The sequence below is a fragment of the Canis aureus genome, chromosome 15 (genome assembly GCF_053574225.1).
Source record: "Canis aureus isolate CA01 chromosome 15, VMU_Caureus_v.1.0, whole genome shotgun sequence".
NCBI lineage: Eukaryota > Metazoa > Chordata > Mammalia > Carnivora > Canidae > Canis > Canis aureus.
Window position 1 is genome coordinate 54,575,603 of NC_135625.1, and position 27,323 is coordinate 54,602,925.

Consider the following 27,323-nt stretch of genomic DNA (forward strand, 5'->3'; position numbering starts at 1 on the left):
TGGGGAGGAGTATTAGGGTAACAGCAGACCTCTCCACAGAGACCTGGCAGGCCAGAAAGGGCTGGCAGGATATATTCAGGGTCCTAAATGAGATGAACATGCAACCAAGAATACTTTATCCAGCAAGGCTCCCATTCAAAACGGAAGGAGACATAAAGAGCTTCCAAGACGGGCAGGAACTGAAAGAATATGTGACCTCCAAACCAGCTCTGCAAGAAATTTTAAGGGGGACTCTTAAAATTCCCCTTTAAGAAGAAGTTCAATGGAACAATCCACAAAAACAAGGACTGAATAGATATCATGATGACACTAAACTCATATCTGTCAATAGTAACTCTGAACGTGAACGGGCTTAATGACCCCATCAAAAGGCACAGGGTTTCAGACTGGATAAAAAAACAGGACCCATCTACTTGCTGTCTACAAGAGACTCATTTTAGACAGAAGGACACCTACAGCCTGAAAATAAAAGGTTGGAGAACCATTTACCATTCAAATGGTCCTCAAAAGAAAGCAGGGGTAGCCATCCTTATATCAGATAAACTAAAATTTACCCCGAAGACTGTAGTGAGAGATGAAGAGGGATACTATCTCATACTTAAAGGATCTATCCCACAAGAGGACTTAACAATCCTCAATATATATGCCCCGAATGTGGGAGCTGCCAAATATTTAAATCAATTAATAACCAAAGTGAAGAAATACTTAGATAATAATACACTTATACTTGGTGACTTCAATCTAGCTCTTTCTACCCTCGATAGGTCTTCTAAGCACAACATCTCCAAAGAAACAAGAGCTTTAAAGGATACACTGGACCAGATGGATTTCACAGATATCTACAGAACTTTACATCCAAACTCAACTGAATACACATTCTTCTCAAGTGCACATGGAACTTTCTCCAGAATAGAACACATACTGGGTCACAAATCGGGTCTGAACCGATACCAAAAGATTGGGATCGTCCCCTGCATATTCTCAGACCATAATGCCTTGAAATTAGAACTAAATCACAACAATAAGTTTGGAAGGATCTCAAACACGTGGAGGTTAAGGACCAGCCTGCAAAAAGATGAAAGGGTCAACCAGGAAATTAAGGAAGAATTAAAAAGATTCATGGAAACTAATGAGAATGAAGATACAACCGTTCAAAATCTTTGGGATGCAGCAAAAGCAGTCCTAAGGGGAAATACATTGCAATACAAGCATCCATTCAAAAACCGGAAAGAACTAAAATACAAAAGCTAATCTTACACCTAAAGGAGCTAGAGAAAAAACAGCAGATAGATCCTACACCCAGCAGGAGAAGAGAGTTAATTAAGATTCGAGCAGAACTCAACGAAATCGAGACCAGAAGAACTGTGGAACAGATCAACAAAACCAGGAGTTGGTTCTTTGAAAGAATTAATAAGATAGATAAACCATTAGCCAGCCTTATAAAAAATAAGAGAGAGAAGGCTCAAATTAATAAAATCATGAATGAGAAAGGAGAGATCACTACCAACACCAAGGAAATACAAACGATTTTAAAAAACATATTATGAACAGCTATACGCCAATAAATTAGGCAATCTAGAAGAAATGGACGCATTCCTGGAAAACCATAAACTACCAAAACTGGAACAGGAAGAAATAGAAAACCTGAACAGGCCAATAACCAGGGAGGAAATTGAAGCAGTCATCAAAAACCTCCCAGGACACAAAAGTCCAGGGCCAGATGGCTTCCCAGGGGAATTCTATCAAACGTTTAAAGAAGAAATCATACCTATTCTACTAAAGCTGTTTGGAAAGATAGAAAGAGAGGAGTACTTCCAAATTCGTTCCATGAGGCCAGCATCACCTTAATTCCAAAACCAGACAAAGACCCCACCAAAAAGGAGAATTACAGACCAATATCCCTGATGAACATGGATGCAAAAATTCTCAACAAGATACTAGCCAATAAGATACAACAACAGTACATTAAGAAAATTATTCACCATGACCTAGTAGGATTTATGCCCGGGATACAAGGCTGGTTCAACACTTGTAAAACAATCAATTTGATTCATCATATCAACAAGAGAAAAACCAAGAACCATATGATCCTCTCATTAGATGCAGAGAAAGCATTTGACAAAATACAGCATCCATTCCTGATCAAAACTCTTCAGAGTGTAGGGATAGAGGGAACATTCCTCGACATCTTAAAAGCCATCTACGAAAAGCCCACAGCAAATATCATTCTCAATGGGGAAGCACTGGGAGCCTTTCCCCTAAGATCAGGAACAAGACAGGGATGTCCACTCTCACCACTGCTATTCAACATAGTACTGGAAGTCCTAGTCTCAGCAATCAGACAACGAAAATACATTAAAGGCATTCAAATTGGCAAAGAAGTCAAACTCTCCCTCTTCGCCGATGACATGATACTCTACATAGAAAACCCAAAAGCCTCCATCCCCAGATTGCTAGAACTCATACAGCAATTTGGTAGCGTGGCAGGATACAAAATCAATGCCCAGAAATCAATGGCATTTCTATACACTAACAATGAGACTGAAGAAAGAGAAATTAAGGAGTCAATCCCATTTACAATTGCACCCAAAAAGCATAAGATACCTAGGAATAAATCTAACCAAAGAGGTAAAGGATCTATACCCTAAAAACTATAGAACACTTCTGAAAGAAATTGAGGAAGACACAAAAAGATGGAGAAATATTCCATGCTCATGTATTGGCAGAATTAATATTGTGATAATGTCGGTGTTACCCAGGGCAATTTACACGTTTAATGCAATCACTATCAAAATACCATGGACTTTCTTCAGAGAGTTAGAACAAATTATTTTAAGATTTGTGTGGAATCAGAAAAAGACCCCGAATAGCCAGGGGAATTTTAAAAAAGAAAACCATAGCTGGGGGCATCACAATGCCAGCTTTCAGGTTGTACTACAAAGCTGTGGTCATCAAGACAGTGTGGTACTGGCACAAAAACAGACACATAGATCAATGGAACAGAATAGAGAACCCAGAAGTGGACCCTGAACTTTATGGTCAACTAATATTTGATAAAGGAGGAAAGACTATCCATTGGAAGAAAGACAGTCTCTTCAATAAATGGTGCTGGGAAAATTGGACATCCACATGCAAAAGAATGAAACTAGACCACTCTCTTTCACCATACACAAAGATAAACTCAAAATGGATGAAAGATCTAAATGTGAAACAAGAATCCATCAAAATCCTAGAGGAGAACACAGGCAACACCCTTTTTGAACTTGGCCACGGTAACTTCTTGCAAGATACATCCACAAAGGCAAAAGAAACAAAAGCAAAAATGAACCATTGGGATTTCATCAAGATAAGAAGCTTTTGCAAAGCAAAGGATACAGTCAACAAAACTAAAAGACAACCTACAGAATGGGAGAAGACATTTGCAAATGACATATCAGATAAAGGGCTATTTTCCAAGATCTATAAAGAATTTCTTAAACTCAACACCAAAGAAACCAACAATCCAATCATGAAATGGGCAAAAGACATGAACAGAAATCTCACAGAGGAAGACATAGACATTGCCAACATACACATGAGAAAATGCTCTGCATCACTTGCCATCAGGGAAATACAAATCAAAACCACAATGCGATACCACCTCACACCAGTGAGAATGGGGAACATTAACAAGGCAGGAAACCACAAATGTTGGAGAGGATGCAGAGAAAAGGGAACCCTCTTACACTGTTGGTGGGAATGTGAACTGGTGCAGCCACTCTGGAAAACTGTGTGGAGTTTCCTCAAAGAGTTAAAAATAGACCTGCCCTACGACCCAGCAATTGCACTGTTGGGGATTTACCCCAAAGATTCAGATGCAATGAAACGCTGGGACACTTGTACCCCGATGTTTCTAGCAGCAATGTCCACAATAGCCAAACTGTGGAAGGAGCCTCGGTGTCCAACAAAAGATGAATGGATAAAGAAGATGTGGTTTATGTATACAATGGAATATTCCTCAGCCATTAGAAACGACAAATACCCACCATTTGCTGCGACGTGGATGGAACTGGAGGGTAGTATGCTGAGTGAACTAAGTCAATCGGAGAAGGACAAACAGTGCATGTTCTCATTCATTTGGGGAATATAAATAACAGTGAAAGGGAATATAAGGGAAGGGAGAAGAAAAAGACTGCTAACTCAGGGAAATGAACTAGGGGTTGTGGAAGGGGAGGAGGGCAGGGGTTGGGGGTGAATGGGTGACGGGCACTGAGGGGGGCACTTGACGGATGAGCACTGGGTGTTATTCTGTATGTTGGTAAATTGAACACCAATAAAAAATTAATTTATTAAAAAAATCATAATGTGTTATATGTGATTATATCTGAGAAGCAAGATTAGAGGTGAGGAAGTCATTTAGAGGCCTTCCTCCCTCTCTCCCTTCTCTTTCTCCCTTTGTTCCTACATCCCGTTCCCTCCTTTCTTACTTTCATTAAAGTTTAAAATATTTAGAGATTTAGGGATTTGCTGAATAAGTAAACATTAGAATTAGGTTATTCAAGAGAACAATGGTTTTCTTTGAGTATTTCAATTCTTTTTTAAAATTTGTTTATTTATTGCTTAACATTTTACATTTTAATTCCAGTATAGTTAACATACTATATTATATATATTATAATATATTATGTATATATATATAATATTAGTTTCAGGTATACAACGTAGTGATTCAACAATTCTGTGCATTACTCAGTGCTCATCATGATAAGTATACTCTTTAATCCTCATCACCTATTTAACCTATCTACCTCTGGTAACCATCAGTTTGTTTTCCATAATTAAGTCTGTTTCTTGGTTTCTCTCTCTATTCCTTGTATGTTTGTTTTGTTTAAATTCCAAATATGAGTGAAATCATGTGATATTTGTCTTTCTCTGATTGACTTATTTCATGCAGCATTATACTCTCTAGATTTGTCCATGTTGTTGCAAATGGCAAGATTTCATTCTTTTTATAGCTAAATTGTATCTATATATACATCTCACTTCTTCATCCATTTGTCTATCAATCAGTGGGCATTTTGGCTGTTTCAGTAGTTTGGCTATTATAAGTAATGCTGCAATCAACAGGATGCATTTATCTCCTTGTATTATTGGGTTTTTTTTTGGGGGGGTGGTAAATATCCAGTAGTGCAACTACTAGGTCATAGGATAGTTCTAATTTTAACTTTTCGAGGAACCTCAACACTGTTTTTCACAGTGACTGCACCAGTTGGCACCCACAACAGTGCACAAGAGTTTCTATTTCTTTACATCTTTGCCAGCGCTTGATGTTTCTTATGTTGTTGATTTTAGCCATCCTGACAGATGTAAGGTAATATCCCATTGTAGTTTGGATTTGCATTTCCCTGATGATGAGTGATGTTGAGAATCTTTTCATGTGTCTGTTGTCCATCTGGATGTTTTATTTAGAGAAATGTCTATTCATCTGCTCATTTTTAATTGGATTATTTGTTTTTTGGGTGTTGAGTTGTGAAAGTTCTTTATACATTTTGGATACTAACACTTTATCAAGTATGTCATTTACAAATATTTTCTCCCAGTTTGTAGTTTGCCTTTTAGTTTTATTGATTGTTTTCTTCTCTGTACAGAGTTTATTTTGATGAAGTTCCAAGAATTTATTTTTGCTTTTGTTTCCTCTGCCTCAGGAGACATATCTAGAAAAAAGTTGCTACATCCTATTTTAGAGAAATTACTATCTGCACCCTCTTATAGGGTTTTTGTAGTTTTTAGCTCTCACATTTGAGATCCTTAGTCCATTTTGAGTTTATTTTTTGTGTGATGTAAACCAGTGGTCCAGTTTCATTCCTTTGCATGTAGTGGTCCAGTTCTCCCAAAACCATTTGTTGAAAAGACTATCTTTTTCCTGTTGCATATTCTTTCCTCCTTTGTCAAAGATTAATTGTATAAATGTGGGTTTATTTCTGGCCTTTCTAGTTTCTTTTATTGATCTGTGGAGGGGCACTCAATTCTCAATAATTGATAATGTAAGTTAAACATCATTCTTACCTATTTATTAAGTCATGTACCCATGTACCTAGTCTTAGGATGTTGTTAGTGCTAGTTATGGGTCATTGTCTGCCCTTGGGAATTTTGAAACTGCATTATTTGAGAAGAGTCCTCCTCAACCTCTGGCCCCCAAATTAACCAAATTCAGGCTCCTTTGAAGAGATAAGTTTCAAAGTTAGTGTTTGAAATTTGCTTTGATCCCAGGAAGATTCTTGGATCCCTGTTTTCCTGTTTCTTTCTGGCAAACTAACTGGCCTAAAGTTTAGCTTGAATCTTTGATGAATGCATCAATTGATTCCCAACTGCATTTTACACAGGCTTCACTGGTGTTAGAGCTCTCTTAGGTTTGACTATTTTTTACAACCTATTGCAAATGAGGTCATTTCCTTTGGAGGGAAAATTGGAACTCTCTGTTCTATGGTTTGCTTCTCTCCACTGAAAAAATGTCTGAGCCATGGCTCTTGTGCTGATTTCTGTCTTTCCTAGGAAGAGAGCCCTCTGACTAGAGGCAGGAGTGAGAAGGAGCCCTGTGTTCTTGGCTGTACCAATGGCGAGGGGAAATGGGTAATGTTGGGACTTCTCTCTCTCTCTCTCTCTATTTTTTTTTTTTTACTAAATATAGTAGACTTCCTGAATGACTTTTTATTTACTATATGCCCTTATGACAATTTACAGACTTAAATTTTTTTTCACTAGTTTACTGGTCTACAGAGTTTTTTCATACTAATGTACTAAAAGTGGAACTTTCACTAGGATGCCACTTTAATTTGGTCTCAGGAGTCCCCAAAGCTTGTTGGAGCCAGGACATGCTGATTACATTTAAGTTCAGAACTAAACCACCATGTTCCCATTACAATTATGTATGTGGGAAAGGATGGTATGTAGGGAGAAAGGGTCTTCCTTCCAACTGCCTTCCAGATATAGAAGATGGCAGGTGACTCTCACATACACATACACAGTCACCTCCTCAGTCACTGACACATTCATGGTGACCTCTCCTTCCACCCTAACTTAACTCATGGCATTCCTACCCTAGTCTGTCACCTAAGCCTAGTTCTAACTGCCATCCTACACATCAGTTCTATGTTGATTATAGTAAGTGCGATCAAGTATAAGAGGTTCCAGTGAGGAGCCCAGTCCTGGACTCCAGAAGAGGACTAAGTTCACTGTGCCTCCTCATTCTCTATCTTGAGCCTCTCTGCCCACCCTTGGCTAGGTAGTGGCATGGAAAAGGTTATAGGTTCCAGGGATCCTTCTATGCCTATGGCCCATCATACTGACTGCTACCAGAGCAGAAAGAAACCTGGGCTTCCGATCTCCCGGGAAGGAAGCATCTGTGGATATAAGGATCTTTGAGTGCTCAGAGATGGATCTTGCAGTCTCTTTGAATGTGGATGTCCTTCTACCCTTGACACTTTAGTTGGTGGACAGAGACCAAACTTCCTTTGTTCTTTTCTGCCCAGAGAACCTAGTCTGAATCCTACATCATTGCCTAGTTTCACTTGAAACTTCTCCCTTTGCAGTACACAGATCCTGAGTCAGGTATACAGATCCTGAGTCAGGAACAGCTATTTATTTATTTATTTATTTATTTATTTATTTATTTATTTATTATTTATTTATGATAGTCACACACACACACACACACACAGAGACAGAGACACAGGCAGAAGGAGAAGCAGGCTCCATGCACCGGGAGCCCGATGTGGGATTCGATCCCGGGTCTCCAGGATCGCGCCCCGGGCCAAAGGCAGGCGCCAAAACGTTGCGCCACCCAGGGTTCCCAGGAACAGCTCTTAACACTGTCCTCAGACTTCTGGAAATTCCCATATCCTGCTCAGCTCTACATATAGGTAGATTTTATGACAGAAATATGTCAGGGCCATAATGGGTGGCAGAAAAAGTCAGGAGGTGGAAGCATAAGCTCCTTCCAGTCTTTCTCTTCCCAAGTTTATGGTTGTGGTTGTGGGAACCAAATGAGGTCTGTTTACTTACCTAGAAAAGAAAAATACATGAATAGGATGATTTCAAAGATCTTGCTCAGATAGAAAAGCTTATTATTCTATTCAATATGTATCTTCTTAATGCCTGTTTTGCCCAGGCGCTGTGGCAACAGAAGTAAGAAGCCCAATTACAGAGCTCACCATTCCCAGAGGAAATGAGCAGTCAGTTATTCACCTTTTTTCTTCTGCCTATGTCTGCCTAGCAGTCCCTTCTTCCATGCCCTGAATCTAGGGACTATTAACCTCAGTTAACACACTGGCCACCCATTTGCAGCTGCATCAAGTTGTCCATGGACTATGACTTACAGGTCCATAGTTTCCAGTCAGATGACTGCACCTACTGATTGCTCTCTTCCAGGAATGGCCATTTGCACTCCAAGGGGGTGGTGGTGGTGGTGGTGGTGGTCTGACTCCAGTCCTGATGTTTGGAGCTCTTTTATTTTACTTCCCATCTACTGGATGCTGTGGATGGAATTCCAGAGTACAGTAAAGATTCCTTGAGCCCATGTAGGCTGCTTCTTCAGAAGTTCTTTACCTAGGTTCTACAGACTTCCAGTCTATGAACAACATTTAGGGGTCAATTAATGTGGATGGTTAAAAGTATTTATTTATTTTCCCCAGACCTTACAAGAATCATTGCTTTCTCTTCCATGATGAATGGAGCCAACCAAAGAGAAGGATTAGAAAGACCAGTGCATTGGATGCCAAGAGAAACCACAGGTCATATTATGCCATAGTTGTTAACAAACAATTCAAAATTTTATTTATACTCACCACAACCTGAAAATAGCTGTGGTTATTAGATCTTCAGGCAGGCTAATGCTTTAATAAATTAATAAAGAAGTACACATAACTATTTTTTGTAAGGTTTTAAAATTTCTACTATCTTTATTACTGTATTTTAATATAATTGATTTCCCTTATGAGGCTCTGTACCTCATTTTATGCATACAAGCACATTTCTGAAGTCTTTTTACAAAATGGCTAGAGGAGTCCATGCTCAAAATGAGTTAAGAAGGCCTGTCCAAAGTTCTCCAGAATAGATTACATATTAGCTTTAAAAACCTACCTCAAAAAATTCAAGAAGATTGAAGTCATACCATACATACCTTTTTAAAAAAATATTTTATTTTTAAGTAATCTCTACACTGAATGTGGGGCCTGAATGATCCCAAAATCAAGAGTCCCATTCTCCACCAACTGAGCCAGCCAGGCTCACCACCATGCTTCTCTTCTGGCCAAAGTACTATGAAGCTGGAAGTTAACTACAAGAAAAAATCTAAAGAGACCATAAATACATGGAGGTTAAGCAACATGCTACTAAACAATGAATGCATCAACTAGGAAACAGAAGAAATTAAAAAGTACATGGAAACAAATGAAAATGAAAATACAGTGCAAAAACTTTGGGATATAGTAAGTGGTTGTAAGAGGGAAGTTTATAGCAATACAGATCTAGCTCAAAAGAGCAAGAAAAATCTCAAACTAACCCTATACCTAAAGAAGCTAGAGAAAAACCCCTTAAAACCAGCAGAAGGAATGAAATAATAAAGATTAGAGCACAAATAAATGGTATAGAAACTAAAAAAGAACAATAGAATGATCAATGAAGCCAAGAGGTGATTCTTTGAACAAATCAATAAAAACCTCTCACTAGATTCATATAAATAAATAAATCTCAAAAAAAGTGTCAAATGAGAGAAGAGAAATAACAACCAACACTACAGGAATACAAAGTATTGTGAGAGAATAGTATGAAAAATTGTACAACTTGGAAACAATAAATTCCTAGGAACATATAAACTACCAAAACAGAAGCAGAAATAAATAGAGCATTTGAAGAGACTGATAACCAGCAAATAAATTGAATCAGTAATCAAAACCCTCATAGCAAACAAAGTCCAGGACCAGATAGATAGCTTCACAGGCAAATTCTACCAAACATTTATTTTTTAATTAATTATTTTTTAGATTTTATTTAAATTCAAATTAGTTAACATATAGTGCATTAATTTCAGGGGTAGAATTTAGTAATTCATCAGTTGCATATAACATCTAGTGCTCATTACATCAAGTGCCCTCCTTAATGCCCACCACCAAATTACAAAATCCCCCCACCTACCATCTGTCTAGTAACCCTCAGTTTGTTCCCTATATTTAGAAGTGTCTTATGGTTTGATTCCCTCTCCATTTTTATTTTATTTTTTTCTTCCCTTCCCTTATGTTCATGGGTGGTTTTTTGTTTGTTTCTTAAGTTCCACATATCAGTGAAATCAAATGGTATTTGTCATTTTCTGACTTGACGTATTTAGCTTAGCATAAAACCCTCTAGTTCCATCCATGTCATTGCAAAGGGCAAGATTTTGATGGCTGAGTAATATTCTGTGATATATATACATAACAATGGTATATATATATATATTATTTCTTTTTAATCCATTCATATATTGATGGAAATCTGGGCTATTTCCGTATTTTGACTATTGTGGACATTGCTGCTGTGAACATTAGGATGCATGAGCTACTTCAAATCATTATGTTTATATCTGGATAAATACCTAGGAGTGCAATTGCTGGGTGGTAGGATGGATTTATTTGTTACTTTTTGAGAAACATCCATACTGTGTTTTCCACAGTGGCTATGCCAGTTTGCATATTCAGTACAACTTTCCTCTGGAGAAAGTTGTGCACTTCCAAAATCTCTGAACTTGAGCTCCACTCACTGTTTGCAATAACCTATACCACTCAGTTCCTCTGGCTTCCCAGTCAATAGTCCAAGAAGTTTTCTTCTTGTGCTAACCTGATGCTGCACATTCTCAACCCGTCTCTCCCTCTTTCCCCTTTCCCTGGGGAAAGATATCCTTCCCCATTGCAGCAGGGCAGATTTCCTCTCCCCTAATTCACTCACACACATCTTGCAGCTGCCATGCTGTCTCCCTCCAGCCGTGGAAATCCTTCTTCCAATCTTCAGATTGATTTCCTGGGTGTTCCAAGTGATCTGACCTCAATACAACTATGTTCAAAGGATAAGGAAAGCCAAGGATCCCCATACTACTCTTCCATCTTAACTCTTCTCTACCAAACATTAAAGAAGTATTAATTCCTATTCTTCTCAAACTATTCCAAAAAAATAGAAAAAGAAGGAAAACTTCCAAACTTATTCTATGAGGCCAGCATTATTTTGATACCAAAACTAGATAAAGACATTACTGGAAAAGAGAACTACAGATCAATATCCCTGATGAATATTAAAGCAAAAATTCTCAATAAAATACAAACAACACATTGATTAAAGAATCATTTACCACAATCAAATGGATGATTCAATATTTGCAAATCAACCACCATGATACGTCAGATCAGTAAAAGGATAAAAACCATATAATCATTTCATAGATGCAGAAATAGTATTTGACAAGGTATAGCATCTATTCATGATAGAAACTCTCAACAAAGTAGGCTTAGAGAGAACGTATCTCAATATAATAAATGTCTTATGTAAAAAACCCACAGAGAACACCATCATCAATGAGGAAACTGAGAACTTTCCCCCTAAGGTTAGGAACAATACAAAGATGTCCACTCTCACCACTTCTCTTCAACATAGTACTCTAAATCTTAGCCACAACAATCAGACAACAAAGAGAAATAAAGTGCATCCAGATTGGCAACGATGAAGTAAAACTTTCACTATTTGCAGATGACATAATAGTACACACAGAAAACCTTAAATACTCCTTCAAAAACCTTCTAGAACTGATAAATAAATTTGGTAAAGTCACAGGATACAAAAACAACACGCAGAAATCTGTTGCATTTCTATACACTAATAATGAAACAGCGGAAGGACAAATTAATAAAACAATCCCATTTACAATTGAACCAAAAATATTAAAATACCTAGGAATAAACTTAACCAAAGAGGTAAAAGACCTATACTCTGAAAACTATAAAACAATGATTAAAGAAGTTGAAGATGACACAATTGGAAAGACATTCCATGCTTATGGATGAGAAGGCCAAATATTGTTAAAAGGTCTATGCCAACCAAAGAAATCTACGCTTTGGATGCAATTCCTATCAAAATATCACCAGCATTTTTCATGGCTAAAACAATCCTAAAATTTATATGGAACCACAGAATACCCCAAGTAGCCAAAGCAATCTTGAAAAAACAAAACAGGAGGTAATACATTCCAGACTTCCAGTTATATTACAAAGCTGTAGTAATTCAAACAGTATACTGTTAGTATAAAATGGACACGGATTAATAAAACAACACTAAAAAATCTATAATTATATGATCATTTACTCTCTGACAAAGAAGGAAAAAATAGTGGGAAAAAGTCTTCAACAAGTGGTGTTGGGAAACTGGATAGCTACTTGCAAAAACAATGAAAGTAGGCCATTTTCTTACATGATACACAAAATAAACTCAAAATGTATCAAAGACCTAATTGTGAGATCTGAAATTATAAAAATTCTAGAAGAGAGCAATTTCTCAGATATTCCTGTAGCAACATTTTCCTAGACATGTCCCCTGAACTATGAGGATGCAGCAAAGGTGGTCCTAAGAGGGAAGTATATAGCAACACAGGCCTTTCTCAAGAAACAAGAAAAGTTGCAAAGACACAGCATAACCTGAAATCTAATGGAGCTGATAAAAGAACAACAAATAAAGCCTAAATCTAGCAGGAGTAGAAAAATCATAGAGAGTGGACCAGAAGGCAATGATATGGGGAAAAAAAAAAAACCCAGAAGAGATCAACGAAATCAAGAGCTGATTCTTTGAAAGAATTAATAAGATCGATGAATCCCTAGCCAGACTTATTAAAAAGAGAAAAGAGAAAGGACTCAAAGAAATAAAATCATGAATGAAAAAGAGATCACAAGCAACACTGAAGAAATACAATTATAAGAGAATATTGTGAGCAATTATATTCCAACAAATTAGGCAATTTGGATGCATTCCTAGAAATATATAAACTACTAAAATGGAAACAGGAAGAAATAGAAAATCTGAACAGAGCCATAACCAGCAAAGAAATTTAATCAGATATCAAAGATCTCCTAACAAACAAGAGTCCAGGGCCAGACGGCTTCCCAGGGGAATACCACCAAACATTTAAATAATTAGTACCTATTCTGAAACTGTTCCAAAAAAATAGAAATGGAAGAATAACTTCCAAACTCATTCTATGAGGCCAGCATTGATCCCAAGACCAAATAAAGACCCCACCAAAAAGAAGAACTACAGACCAAAGATCCCTGATGAATATGGATGCAAAATTTGTCACCAAGATAGTAGCAAATTGGATCCAAAAGTTCATTAAAAGGATTATTTACCATGAACAAGAGGAATTTATTCCTGAGATGCAAGGGTGGTTCAACATCTGCAAATCAATGTGATACACAACATTAATAAAAGAAAAAATAAGAACCATATGATCCTTCTCAGTTGATGAAGAAAAACATTTGACAAAATACAGCATCCTTTCTTGATTGAAACTCTCTGCAGTATAAAGATAGAAGGAACTTACCTCAGTATCCTAAAAACCATACAAAAAATCCAGAGTGAATATCATCCTTAACAGGGAAAAACAGAGATTTTCTTCCAGGGTCAGGAATAAGACAGGGATGTCCACTCTCACTGCTGTTCAACATAGTGCTAGAAGTCCTAGCCTCAGAAATCAGACAAAAAGAAATAAAAAGCATCCAAATTGGCAAAGAAGTCAAACTTTCACTATTTGTAGACATGATACTTTATATAGAAAACCCAAAAGATTCCATCCCCAAATTGCTAGAACTGATGTAGGAATTCAGCAAAATCGCAGAATATAAAATCAATGCACAGAAGTCAGCTGCATTTCTATACACTATCAATGAACAGATGAAAGAAATCAAGGAATGGATCCCACTTACAATTGTCCCCCAAACCATAAGACACCTAGGAATAAACCAAAGAGGTAAAGGATCTGTACTCTGGATACTATGGGATGCTTATGAAAGAAATTGAGGAAGACATAAAGAAAAGGAAAAACATTCCATTCTCATACATTGGAAGAACAAATATTGTTAATGCTACCCCCAAAATTGTCTATTGCTACCCAGAGCAACCTACACATTCAGTGCAATCTCTATCAAAATACCATTAGCATTTTTAAAAAGGTTTTATTTATTTATTCATGACAGATACACAGAGAGGGAGAGAGAGAGGCAGAGACACAGGCTGAGGGAGAAGCAGGCTCCACACTGGGAGCCCGATGTGGGACTCGATCCCGAATCTCCAGGATCTGGCCCTGGGCTGAAGGCAGCGCTAAACCGCTGAGCCACCCGGGCTGCCCGCATTAGCGTTTTTTATAGAGCTGGAACAAACAACCCTACATTTTAAAAAAATAAATTTATCTTTTATTGGTGTTCAATTTGCCAACATATAGAATAACACCCAGTGCTCATCCCGTCAAGTGCCCACCGCCGTGCAGGTCACCCAGTCACTCCTATCCCCCGCCCACCACCCCTTCCACCACCCGTAATTCATTTCCCAGAGTTAGGAGTCCTTCATGTTCTGTCTCCCTTTCTGATATTTCCCACTCATTTTTTTTCTCCTTTACCCTTTATTCCCTTTCACTAATTTTTATTTGTATTTATTTATTTATTTTATTTATTTATTTTTTTAATAATAAATTTTTTATTGGTAACACCCAGTGCTCATCCCGTCAAGTGCCCCCCTCAGTGCCCGTCACCCAGTCACCCCCACCCCCCGCCCTCCTCCCCTTCCACCACCCCTAGTTCGTTTCCCAGAGTTAGGAGTCTTCATGTTCTGTCTCCCTTTCTGATATTTCCTACCCATTTCTTCTCCCTTCCCCTCTATTCCCTTTCACTATTATTTATATTCCCCAAATGAATGAGAACATATAATGTTTGTCCTTCTCCGATTGACTTATTTCACTCAGCATAATACCCTCCAGTTCCATCCACGTCGCAGCAAATGGTGGGTATTTGTCATTTCTAATGGCTGAGTAATATTCCATTGTATAAATAGACCACATCTTCTTTATCCATTCATCTTTCGATGGACACTGAGGCTCCTTCCACAGTTTAGCTATTGTGGACATTGCTGCTAGAAACATCGGGGTGCAGGTGTCCCGGCGTTTCACTGCATCTATATCTTTGGGGTAAATCCCCAGCAGTGCAATTGCTGGGTCATAGGGAAGATCTATTTTTAACTCTTTGAGGAACCTCCACACAGTTTTCCAGAGTGGCTGCACCAGTTCACATTCCCACCAACAGTGCAGGAGGGTTCCCCTTTCTCCACATCCTCTCCAACATTTGTGGTTTCCTGTCTTGTTAATGTTCACCATTCTCACCGGTGTATCTCATTGTGGTTTTGATTTGTATTTCCCTGATGGCCAGTGATGCAGAGCATTTTCTCATGTGCTTGTTGGCCATGTGTATGTCTTCCTCTGTGAGATTTCTGTTCATGTCTTTTGCCCATTTCATGATTGGATTGTTTTTTTTCTTTGCTATTGAGTTTAAGAAGTTCTGTATAGACCTTGGATACCAATCCTTTATCTGATAGGTCATTTGCAAATATCTTCTCCCATTCTGTAGGTTGTCTTTTAGTTTTGTTGACTCTTTCTTTTGCCGTGCAGAAGCTTTTTACCTAGGTGAAGTCCCAATAATTCATTTTGGCTTTTGTTTCTCTTGCCTTCATGGATATATCTTGCAAGAAATTGCTGTGGCCAAGTTCAAAAAGGGTGTTGCCTGTGTTCTCCTCTAGGATTTTGATGGATTCTTGTCTCACATTTAGATCTTTCATCCATTTTGAGTTTATCTTGTTGTCTGGTGTAAGAGAATGATCCAGTTTCTTTATTCTGCATGTGGATGTCCAATTTTCCCAGCACCATTTATTGAAGAGACTGTCTTTTCTTCCAGTGGATACTCTTTCTCTTTCCTGCTTTGTCAAATATTAGTTGACCATAAAGTTGAGGGTCCACTTCTGGATGCTCTATTCTGTTCCATTGATCTATGTGTCTGTTTTGGTGCCAGTACCACACTGTCTTAATGATCACAGCTCTGTAGTACAACTTGAAATCTGGCATTGTGATGCCCCCAGATATGATTTTCTTTTTTAATATTCCCCTGGCTATTCGGGGTCTTTTCTGATTCCGCACAAATCTTAAGATGATTTGTTCCAACTCTCTGAAGAAAATCCATAGTATTTTGATAGGGATTGCATTAAATGTGTAAATTGCCCTGGGTAACATTGACATTTTCACAATATTAATTCTTCCAGTCCACGAGCATGGAATATTTTTTCCAATTGTAAAATTAACGAAGCACCTCTAAATATTGAATTAGAATTAATGCCTGGATGTATCAGCTTCTCATGAAATACTTTAATCTTTTAGTGCACCAAGAAGGCACACAGCATTTTCCAGGATTACAAAGCTCACCAGCATGGAGACAGCAGCACTTCCGACTGTTCTAATGCAAGTGATTGACAACTGTTTACTTTTTCATAGGGTTTGCCTCTCTCAGTTCTTAGGAATTCCACTATTCTTGCTCTTCCCCATCGTACTATAATCTTACAGACCTTTTAAAGCAGAAAGAGCATCCTATGTAATAGCTATAGTCCTGGGATCATTTTCTTTCTTGCTTGCTTGCTTCTATATTTTTTTTATTGGAGTTAGATTTTCCAACATATAGTATAACACCCAGTGCTCATCCCACCAAGTGCCTCCTCCGTGCCTATCACCCAGTCACCCCATCTCCCTGCCCACCTCCCCTTCCATTACCCCTTGTTCATTTCTGGGATCATTTTCTATAGGTGATCTCCACTAGATGCATTTCAGTAAGACTTTTAAAATCCACGCTGTTCTCATTGTTTGTTTTACAATGTTTTTCCCCCAGCTGTGTTCTCCTGGCCAGCATTGTGTATTCAAGGGCCTGATCAATATGATATGGAAACCTGATCTGGTAGCAGAGTTAAATGCCCTAGAACCTTCCTAGTATTTTATTGCAATTAGCAAGGGCCCTGATTTGATTCCCAGGAGGTAGGGATGTCAAAATTAAAGAAAACTGGATATTGGTTAAAGTGGTAAGGACAGATTTCAATCAGTAATATTCTATTGCAATAGGGAATAGTCCGGTATGAACTGAACTCAAGTTTGATTTGTGCAGAGGTGACTGGGCATTTTGAAAACAGAATTGAAGGAGTACAGAGGGGAAATGGGGGACTTGAACAGAGTCAGGGAAGTGAAAACTTACACAAATAGGGAAGAGGGCATTGATCCACATTAAAGCCACCTGAGTTTGCTAACTAGTGCATGTGGCAAAGGCTTCTCCCATAGAGGTGAGGGGATAGTGGCCCTAGCTTCAGGCTGGCTGACTGCCACAAACCATCAACTCCTTTGCAGCCTTAAGTTTTCTCAGGAAGGCATTTTAAGGGGCTTGGGGTTATTCTAGCAATACAGGCTTGAATTTTTAGGGATTATGTTCATGTTTTGTTCAAGTCTTTATAGGCCAGGGCTGAGGTCAGTCCAGAAGAGGGCTCAGAATAACCTGGCTGGAGTTTGATCAGGGAATCTTTGCAGGATGGCCCTCTTTTCCCATTGTGTTTAGGCACTCTTCTTAGAAAGAAAGGGGGAGCATTTCAGCAGACCTCTTCTCCCCTGGCAACAGGCTCCCAATTCCCTGTCTCTGGCCATAATTGGCAGAAGAAGGAAATCTTACCATCAACATAACCCCTTTTATGTTGTCATAGGAGCAACATATTTCTCATGGATGCATCTTTTCCATTCTAGAACAGACTCCTTGTGGGCAAGCACTTAGATACAGCAGTTCTTAAGGTGTCCTGGTGAGAGTACTATGGTGGGGGTGCAGACATCATGGCATCACTGTCTGTGCATCAGGCTCCTGCTGTGCCAGCTGCTGGCTTGGAGAGCCTGCTGATACAGGCTATAGGCACTTTGCCTTTTGAGTGCTGTGTGGCTTGTGATCTGAAGGATACAGTCTAGGTTATAGCATAGCTATGTTTCTTAACTGCTGGGTTTGACTTGTTACTGGGTCATGAAATCAATATAGTGTGTCTTGACTAACTTTGAGAAAGCAGTACAAATTAGTACAAACATGTACATATCCCTCACTGTTGAGCTCAGTCTAAGTGCTCTTTGTGTATTTCCTCATTTAATCTTCATATCTACCCCTGAGCAGGTGCCTGAGGTACAAAGCCCTTAAGTCACACAGCTAGCACCTGACATAACTGGGATACTCATTTATTTTAATTGAAATATATTGATATGTAACCTTGTGTAAGTTTAAGGTGTACAATAAGTTACATTTACATATTATTGTATGATGACCATTGTAGTGATAATTACCATCCCCTCACATTACATAATTATCCTTTCTTTTTAGTAGTTGGAATAATTAAGGTCTAGTATCTTAGCAAGTTGGATGATCATAATATAATATTGTTGTCTACATTCATGGTATTGTGGATTATATTTCTAATGTTATTTACTACTTGTAGATTTTTACCCTTAAACAGTATCTATCCTGTCTCCCCACCCTTCTTCCCTGGTAATCATTATTTTATTTTCTATTTTTACAAGTTTGGCTTTTTTTTTTTTTTAAATTAAGTTTGTCTTTTTAAAATTCCACATGTGAGTGATATCATACAGTACTTGTCTTTGTCTCTCTGACTTATTTCAGTTAGCATAACACTCTTCAGGTCTGTCCCTGTTGCAAATGGCAGGTTATCTATCCTTCTTTATCATTGCTAAATAATATTTCAAATACTATTTGAACATACACACATTCAAACCTCTGCTTTATCCATTTATCTGTTGTTAGACACTTAAATTGCTTCTATATCTTGGCTATCGTGAATAGTGCTCCAATAAACAGGGTAATTTATATATTTATTCAATATCTTGTTTTTATTTCCTTTGCGTATAGACCCATAATGGAATTGCTGGATTATACGGTGGGTGTATTTTTAATCATTTGAGGAAACTCCATACTGTTTTTCATAGTGGTTGAACCAATTTACATTTCCACCAACAGTATAGGAGTTCCCTTTTCTTCACATACTTGCCAGCACTTGTTATTTCTTGTTTCCTTTTCCTTTTTTTTCTTTAAAGATTGTATTTATTTATTCATGAGAGACACAGAGGCAGGGACACAGGCAGAGGGAGAAGCAGGCTCCATGCAAGGAGCCTGATGTGGGACATGATCTCAGGTCTCCGGGATCACCTCCTGAGCTGAAGGCAGATGCCCAACCACTGAGCCACCCAGGTGTCCCCCTATCTCTTGTTTTCTTGATAATAACTGTTCCAATGAGTGTGAATTGAAATCTCATTGTGGTTTTTTTTTTATACCTTTACTTTTTATTTCTTTTTATCATTATTAACTTTTACCTCTGATAATTTTTTCTTATTTTATCATTTTACAACATTTGAAGATCAATATTAAATTCCTTTATTTATAGTTATTACCCCTTAACAAAGAAAGAATACAAAGCTATAAATTTGATCTTGTCCTAATTGTTTTTGAAGTATTTCATTTTTTTATTTTTATAGGCACTGAATTATTTCAGTTCCTTTATTTTAAATATTTCTTTAACAAGGCCTAACTTATACACTCTAAGATGCACAAATTTTAATACCTCTAGATGAATTTTACATATCCATATGTCTGTGTAACCACCATCAACATATAAAACATTTACATCACCCCAGAGTTCTCTTGTGCCCCTTCACATCATATACCACTTCCAAGAGATAACCACTAGATTGATTTGCATTATCAGAGACAAGTTTTACATTTGTATAAACAGAATCATCCAGCATGTACTCTATGTGTCAGACTTTCTTGACTTTTAATATCTGTAGGAGTCATACATGTCCTGTTTAACAATATTTCATTCTTTTTTATTGTTGTTTGGAATTCCATCATATGAATATATCATGATTTACTTACTCTTTTACTGGTGGCAATTTGGTTTATTTCTTGTTTAAGGTTATTATACACAAACTGTTATGAACATATTTCTGATGAACATGCATTTGTTTCTTTAGCATATATACTTAGGGAATGGAATGACTGGATTGATTCAAAAGTTACTTTAGAAGTATATTACTAATTTTTGAATCATTAAGTATTTTAATTCATCTTTATATTTTTTTCTTGTTTTATTTTTTAATAATAAATTTGTTTTTTATTGGTGTTCAATTTGCCAACATACAGAATAACACCCAGTGCTCATCCCGTCAAGTGCCCCCCTCAGTGCCCGTCACCCATTCACCCCCACCCCCCGCCCTCCTCCCCTTCCACCACCCCTAGTTCGTTTCCCAGAGTTAGAAGTCTTTATGTTCTGTCTCCCTTTCTGATATTTCCCACACATTTCTTCTCCCTTCCCTTATATTCCCTTTCACTATTATTTATATTCCCCAAATGAATGAGAACATATAATGTTTGTCCTTCTCCGATTGACTTACTTCACTCAGCATAATACCCTCCAGTTCCATCCACGTTGAAGCAAATGGTGGGTATTTGTCATTTCTAATGGCTGAGTAATATTCCATAGTATACATGTGTATATATAACTTAAAAAAAATTTAAGTATCTTTTGTCTGGTATTAGGATAGCTCCAGCTTACTTATGGTTGCTATTTACATAAAAATATTTTTCTGTCCTTTACTTTCAATTTGTATATTTGAACTTGATGCGTTTCTCCTTTAGACAACAGATACTTGGATGTATTTTTATTACTCCACTATGAAAATCTCTGCCTTTTGATTGGATTGTTTATATAATGTTACTCTTGATATTGTTGGTGCATGAGTAGACACTAGGTAGACACTAGGTAGACACTAGTAGCTAGGTCAAAGGCTGCATCTGCCTGAAATTTAGTCCTGGTAATATATGACTATGGGGAATGAGAAATGCTGGTAGAAGCCCCTCCCAGAAAGATACCATAGCCCTCCACTGGGTCCTTGACGGTAATAGAAACCCTGTATTCTGGTCACACCAACCTTGAATAGAGTCCAGAAGTGGACCCTCAACTTTATGGTCAACTAATATTTGATAAAGGAGGAAAAACTATCCACTGGAAAAAAGACAGTCTCTTCAATAAATGGTGCTGGGAAAATTGGAAATCCACATGCAGAAGAATGAAACTCTCTTTGACCATACACAAGAATGAAACTCTCTTTCACACAAAGATAAACTCAAAATGGATGAAAGATCTAAATGTGAGACAAGATTACATCAAAATCCTAGAGGAGAACACAGGCAACACCCTTTTTGAGCTCGGCCACAGTAACTTCTTGCAAGACGTCCAGGAAGGCAAGAGAAACAAAAGCAAAAATGAACCATTGGGACTTCATCAAGATAAGAAGCTTTTGCACAGCAAAGGATACAGTCAACAAAACTCAAAGACAACCTACAGAATGGGAGACGATATTTGCAAATGACATATCAGATAAAGGGCTATTTTCCAAGATCTATAAAGAACGTCTCTATCATGCTGAACTTGGGATGGGGGAAGCAAGTATGCTGCAGATCAAATGTTGAAGACATTTGCTATTCTTATGGTTTTAGTAGATTAGTAGATTTGGTCCATCTTTGGTAGCTTTTCATGAATAAATAGTCTCTTGCTGCATGACCCTAGCACAATTGCAGATGTTTTCTATATGGTTGTTTTTAAAAGAATTTTTGCCAGTTTCACTGGGGTGTTGGTCCACAGACCTCCTAATGTTGCCATTCCTGAAGTAAAACATATTTTGGAGATTTTCTATGACTAGGATTTTTTATTTTTTATTTTATTTTTTGATCAGGAATTCTGTCTGTATTCTTCCCTTATGAAATTTTTAGGCACATTTAAACCCATGAGAGAGTTTTGTTTTTTTTTGTATATTTTTATTGGAGTGCGATTTGCCAACATATAGTATAACACCCAGTGCTCATCCCATCAAGTGCCCCCCTCAGTGCCAGTCTTGCAGTTACCCCAACCCCCTGTCCACCTCCCTTCTACTACCCCTGGTTTGTTTCCCAGAGTTAGGAATCTCTCATGTTCTGTCTCCCTCTCTGATATTTCCCACTCATTTTCTCTCCTTTCCCCTATAATCCCTTTCACTATTTTTTATATTCCCCATATGAATGAAACCATACAATGTTCTTTTTTTAATAATAAATTTATTTTTTATTGGTGTTCAATTTGCCAACATACAGAAAAACATCCAGTGCTCATCCCATCAAGTGCCCCCCTGGGTGCCCATCACCCATTCACCCCCACCCCCGCCCTCCTCCCCTTCCACCACCCCTAGTTCGTTTCCCAGAGTTAGGAGTCTTCATGTTCTGTCTCCCTTTCTGATATTTCCTACCCATTTCTTCTCCCTTCCCCTCTATTCCCTTTCACTATTATTTATATTCCCCAAATGAATGAGACCATATAATGTTTGTCCTCCTCCGATTGACTTACTTCACTCAGCATAATACCCTCCAGTCCATCCACGTTGAAGCAAATGGTGGGTATTTGTCATTTCTTTTCTTTCTTTATTTTTTTTACAGATTTTATTTATTTATTCATGAGAGACAGAGACAGAGAGAGAGAGAGAGAGAGAGAGGCAGAGACACAGGCAGAGGGAGAAGCAGGCTACATGCAGGAAGCCCGACATGGGACTCAATTCCTGGTCTCCAGGATCAGGCCCCAGGTTGAAGGCAGCACTAAACCACTGAGCCACCCAGGCTGTCCCTGTTTGTCATTTCTAATGGCTGAGTAATATTCCATTGTATACATAGACCACAGCTTCTTTATCCATGCATCTTTCGATGGACACCAAGGCTCCTTCCACAGTTTGGCTACTGTGGACATTGCTGCTATAAACATCGGGGTGCAGGTGTCCCAGCGTTTCACTGCATCTGTATCTTTGGGGTAAATCCCCAGTAGTGCAATTGCTGGGTCATAGGGAAGATCTATTGTTAATTCTTTGAGGAACCTCCACACAGTTTTCCAGAGTGGCTGCACCAGTTCACATTCCCACCAACAGTGTAAGAGTGTTCCCCTTTCTCCACATCCTCTCCAACATTTGTGGTTTCCTGCCTTGTTAATTTTCCCCATTCTCACTGGTGTGAGGTGGTATCTCATTGTGGTTTTGATTTGTATGTTCCTGATGGCAAGTGATGTGGAGCATTTTCTCATGTGCTTGTTGGCCATGTGTATGTCTTCCTCTGAGATTTCTGTTCATGTCTTTTGCCCATTTCATGATTGGATTGTTTTTTTCTTTGCTATTGAGTTTAATAAGTTCTTTATAGATCTTGGATACTAGCCCTTATCTGATAGGTCATTTGCAAATATCTTCTCCCATTTTGTAGGTTGTCTTTTAGTTTTGTTGACTGTTTCTTTTGCTGTGCAAAAGCTTCTTATCTTGATGAAGTCCCAATAATTAACTTTTGCTTTTGTTTCCCTTGCCTTCATAGGTGTAACTTGTAAGAAGTTGCTGTGGCCAAGTTCAAAAAGTGTGTTGCCTGTGTTCTCCTCTAGGATTTTGATGGATTGTTGTCTCACATTTAGATCTTTCATCCGTTTTGAGTTTATCTCGGTGTCTAGTGTAAGAGAATGGTCTAGTTTCATTCTTCTCTGCATGTGGATGTTCCATTTTCCCAGCACCATTTATTAAGGAGACTTTCCTTTTTCCTGTATAGCTTTGTCGAATATTAGTTGATCATAGAGCCGAGGATCCATTTCTGGGTTCTCTATTTTGTTCCATTGATCTATGTACCTGTTTTTGTGCCAGGACCACACTGTCTTGATGATTAGAGCTCTGTAGTACAACTTGAAATCTGGCACTGTGATGCCCCCAACTCTGGTTTTCTTTTTTCAATATTGTCCTGGCTATTTGGGGTCTTTTCTGATTCCACACAAATCTTCAGATGATTTGTTCCAACTCTCTGAAGAAAGCCCATGGTATTTTGATAGGGATTGCATTAAATGTGTAAATTGCCCTGGGGAGCATTGACATTTTCACAATATTAATTCTGCCAATCCATGAGCATGGAATATTTTTCCATCTCTTTGTGTCCTCCTCAATTTCTCTCAGAAGTGTTCTGTAGTTTTTAGGGTATAGATCCTTTACCTCTTTGGTTAAGTTTCTTCCTAGGTATCTTATGCTTTTGTGTGCAATTGTAAATGGGATTGACTCCTTAATTTCTCTTTCTTCAGTCTCATTGTTAGTGTACAGAAATACCGCTGACTTCTGGGCATTGATTTTGTATCTTGCCACACTGCCAAATTGCTGTATGAGTTCTAGGAATCTTGGGGTGGAGTCTTTTGGTAAACCCATGAGATAGTTTTAAAAGGCTTTGTGTTGCAATGAAACGCCGGGACACCTGCACCCCGATGTTTCTAGCAGCAATGGCCACTATAGCCAAACTGTGGAAGGAGCCTCGGTGTCCAACGAAAGATGAATGGATAAAGAAGATGTGGTTTATGTATACAATGGAATATTACTCAGCTATTAGAAATGACAAATACCCACCATTTGCTTCAACGTGGATGGAACTGGAGGGTATTATGCTGAGTGAAGTAAGTCAGTCGGAGAAGGACAAACATTATATGTTCTCATTCATTTGGGGAATATAAATAATAGTGAAAGGGAAAATAAGGGAAGGGAGAAGAAATGTGTGGGAAATATCAGAAAGGGAGACAGAACATAAAGACTGCTAACTCTGGGAAACGAACTAGGGGTGGTAGAAGGGGAGGAGGGCAGGGGGTGGGAGTGAATGGGTGACGGGCACTGGGTGTTATTCTGTATGTTAGTAAATTGAACACCAATAAAAAAAAAAAAAAAAAAAAAAATAAAAGGCTTTGTGTGATCGGTTCACTCATGGTCTACACTAATGCCAGGTTGCCTAATCTTTCTCTCTTTCACTCTCTTTTTAGGTACAATCATAGTCTTTATTTTTATATATAATTTACACCCCACATACTTTTTGAAAAGATTAGATCATTTATAGCAACAACACATTTGACACCCAATAACTAAAGTAAAAAATAAAAGTTTAGTAATTAAAAGAAAGAGAAAAAAATTACCATGTGTTTCTAGTCCAGAATTATTTTTTAATGTTTTCTTATTTATTTATTTTTAGTTTTTTTTTTAAATTTAAATTCTAGTTAGTTAACATATAGTGTAATATTAATTTCAGGAGTAGAATTAAGTGATTCATCATTTACATATAACACCCATGCTCATCACAGCATCCTTATTTTTTTGTATGTATTTTTATTAGAGTTTGATTTGCCAACATATATTTTAACACCCAGTGCTCATCCTGTCAAGTGCCCCCCTCAGTGCCCATCATCCAGTCACCCCATCCCCCCGCCCACCTCTCTTTCCACTACCCCTTGTTTGTTTCCCAGAGTTGAGTCTCCCATGTTCTGTCACCCTCCCTGATATTTCGCACTCATTTTCTCTCCTTTCTACTATATTCCCTTTCACTATTTTTTTTATACTCCCTGTATGAATGAGACCATATAATGTTTGTCCTTCTCCGATTGACTTACTTCACTCAGCATAATACCCTCCAGTTCTATCCTTAATACCCAGCACCCACTTACCCCATCCTCCCACTCACTTCCCTTCCAGCAACCCTTAGTTTGTTATATATAGTTAGGAGTCTCTTTTATGATTTGCCACTTTCTCTTCCTTTTTTTCTCTCCCCTATCTGTTTTGTTTCTTAAATTTCACATATGAGTGAAATTATATGGTATTTGTCTTTCTCTGACAAGTTTCACTTAGTATAATACATTCTAGCTCCATCTACATCACTGCAAATGGCAAGATTTTATTCTTTTTGACAGTGGAACGACAAACTCGACAAGCTCTAGACATGATTTTGGACCTGGAGCCTGATGAAGAGTTGGGAGACAACCCCAACCAGAGCGACCTGATTGAGCAGGCAGCCCAGATGCTTTATGGATTGATCCACGCCTGCTATATCCTCACCAACGTGGCATCGCCCAGATGTTGGAAAAGTACCAGCAGGCAGACTTTGGCTACTGTCCCCGTGTGTACTGTGAGAACCATCCAATGCTTCCATCAGCCTTTCGGACATCCCAGGTGAGGCCATGGTGAAGCTCTACTGCCCCAAGTGCATGGACATGTACACACCCAAGTCATCGAGGCACCATCACACGGATGGCGCCTACTTCGGCACCGGTTTCCCTCACATGCTCTTCATGGTGCACCCCGAGTACCAGCCCAAGCGGCCCGCGAACCAGTTTGTGCCCAGGCTCTATGGTTTCAAGAGCCATCCAAAGGCCTACCAGCTGCAGCTCCAAGCCACCAGCAACTTCAAGAGCCCAGTCAAGACTATTCGCTGATTCCCCACCCTACCTGTCCCTCAGGCTTTGACATCTCCAATCCTTTGCTGCCACCCTTTCAGGAACCTTCTATGGTTTTTAGTTTAAATTAAAGGAGTCATTATTGTGGTGGGAATATGAAATAAAGTGGAAGAAATGGCAAAAAGGTTAAATTAAAATTAAAGGCAAAAAATTATTAAAATTATTATTAAGTATATGAATTAATAAATATATGAATATATATCTCACATCTTCATTTATTTTTTTGATAGCTAATATTCATATATATGAATATATATATGTATCACATCTTTATTAATTCATTAGGCTTTTTCTATGATTTGGCTATTGTTGATAATGTTGCTATAAACATCAAGGTGCATGTGCCCTTTGATCAGTATTTTTGTTTCCTTCAGATAAACACCTAGTAGTGCAATTACTGGTCTGTTTTTAACTTTTTTTTTTTTTAATTTTTTTAAATTTTTATTTATTTATGATAGTCACAGAGAGAGAGAGAGAGAGAGGGGCAGAGACACAGGCAGAGGGAGAAGCAGGCTCCATGCACCCGGAGCCCGACGTGGGATTCGATCCCAGGTCTCCAGGATCGAGCCCTGGGCCAAAGGCAGGCGCTAAACCGCTGCGCCACCCAGGGATCCCTGTTTTTAACTTTTTAAAGGAATTTACATACTGTTTTCCAGAGTGGCTGCATCAGTTTGCATTTCCACCAACAGTGTAAGCGGGTTCCCCTCTCTCTGCATCCTGACCAGCATCAGTTGTTTCCTGTGTTGTTAATTTTAGCCATTCTGACTGGTATGAGGTGATATCTCACTGTAGTTTTTATTTGCATTTCTCTGATGAAGAGTGATATTGAGCATCTTTTCATGTGTCAGTCATCTGCATCTTCCTTG

General features: G+C 38.3%; 1 pseudogene; it reads left to right on the forward strand.

Annotated features, from left to right (window-relative positions):
- Nucleotides 1–26,581, forward strand: part of LOC144284181 (casein kinase II subunit beta-like) — a 46,545-nt pseudogene extending 19,964 nt beyond the window's left edge.
- The last annotated feature ends 742 nt before the right edge of the window (nucleotides 26,582–27,323 follow it).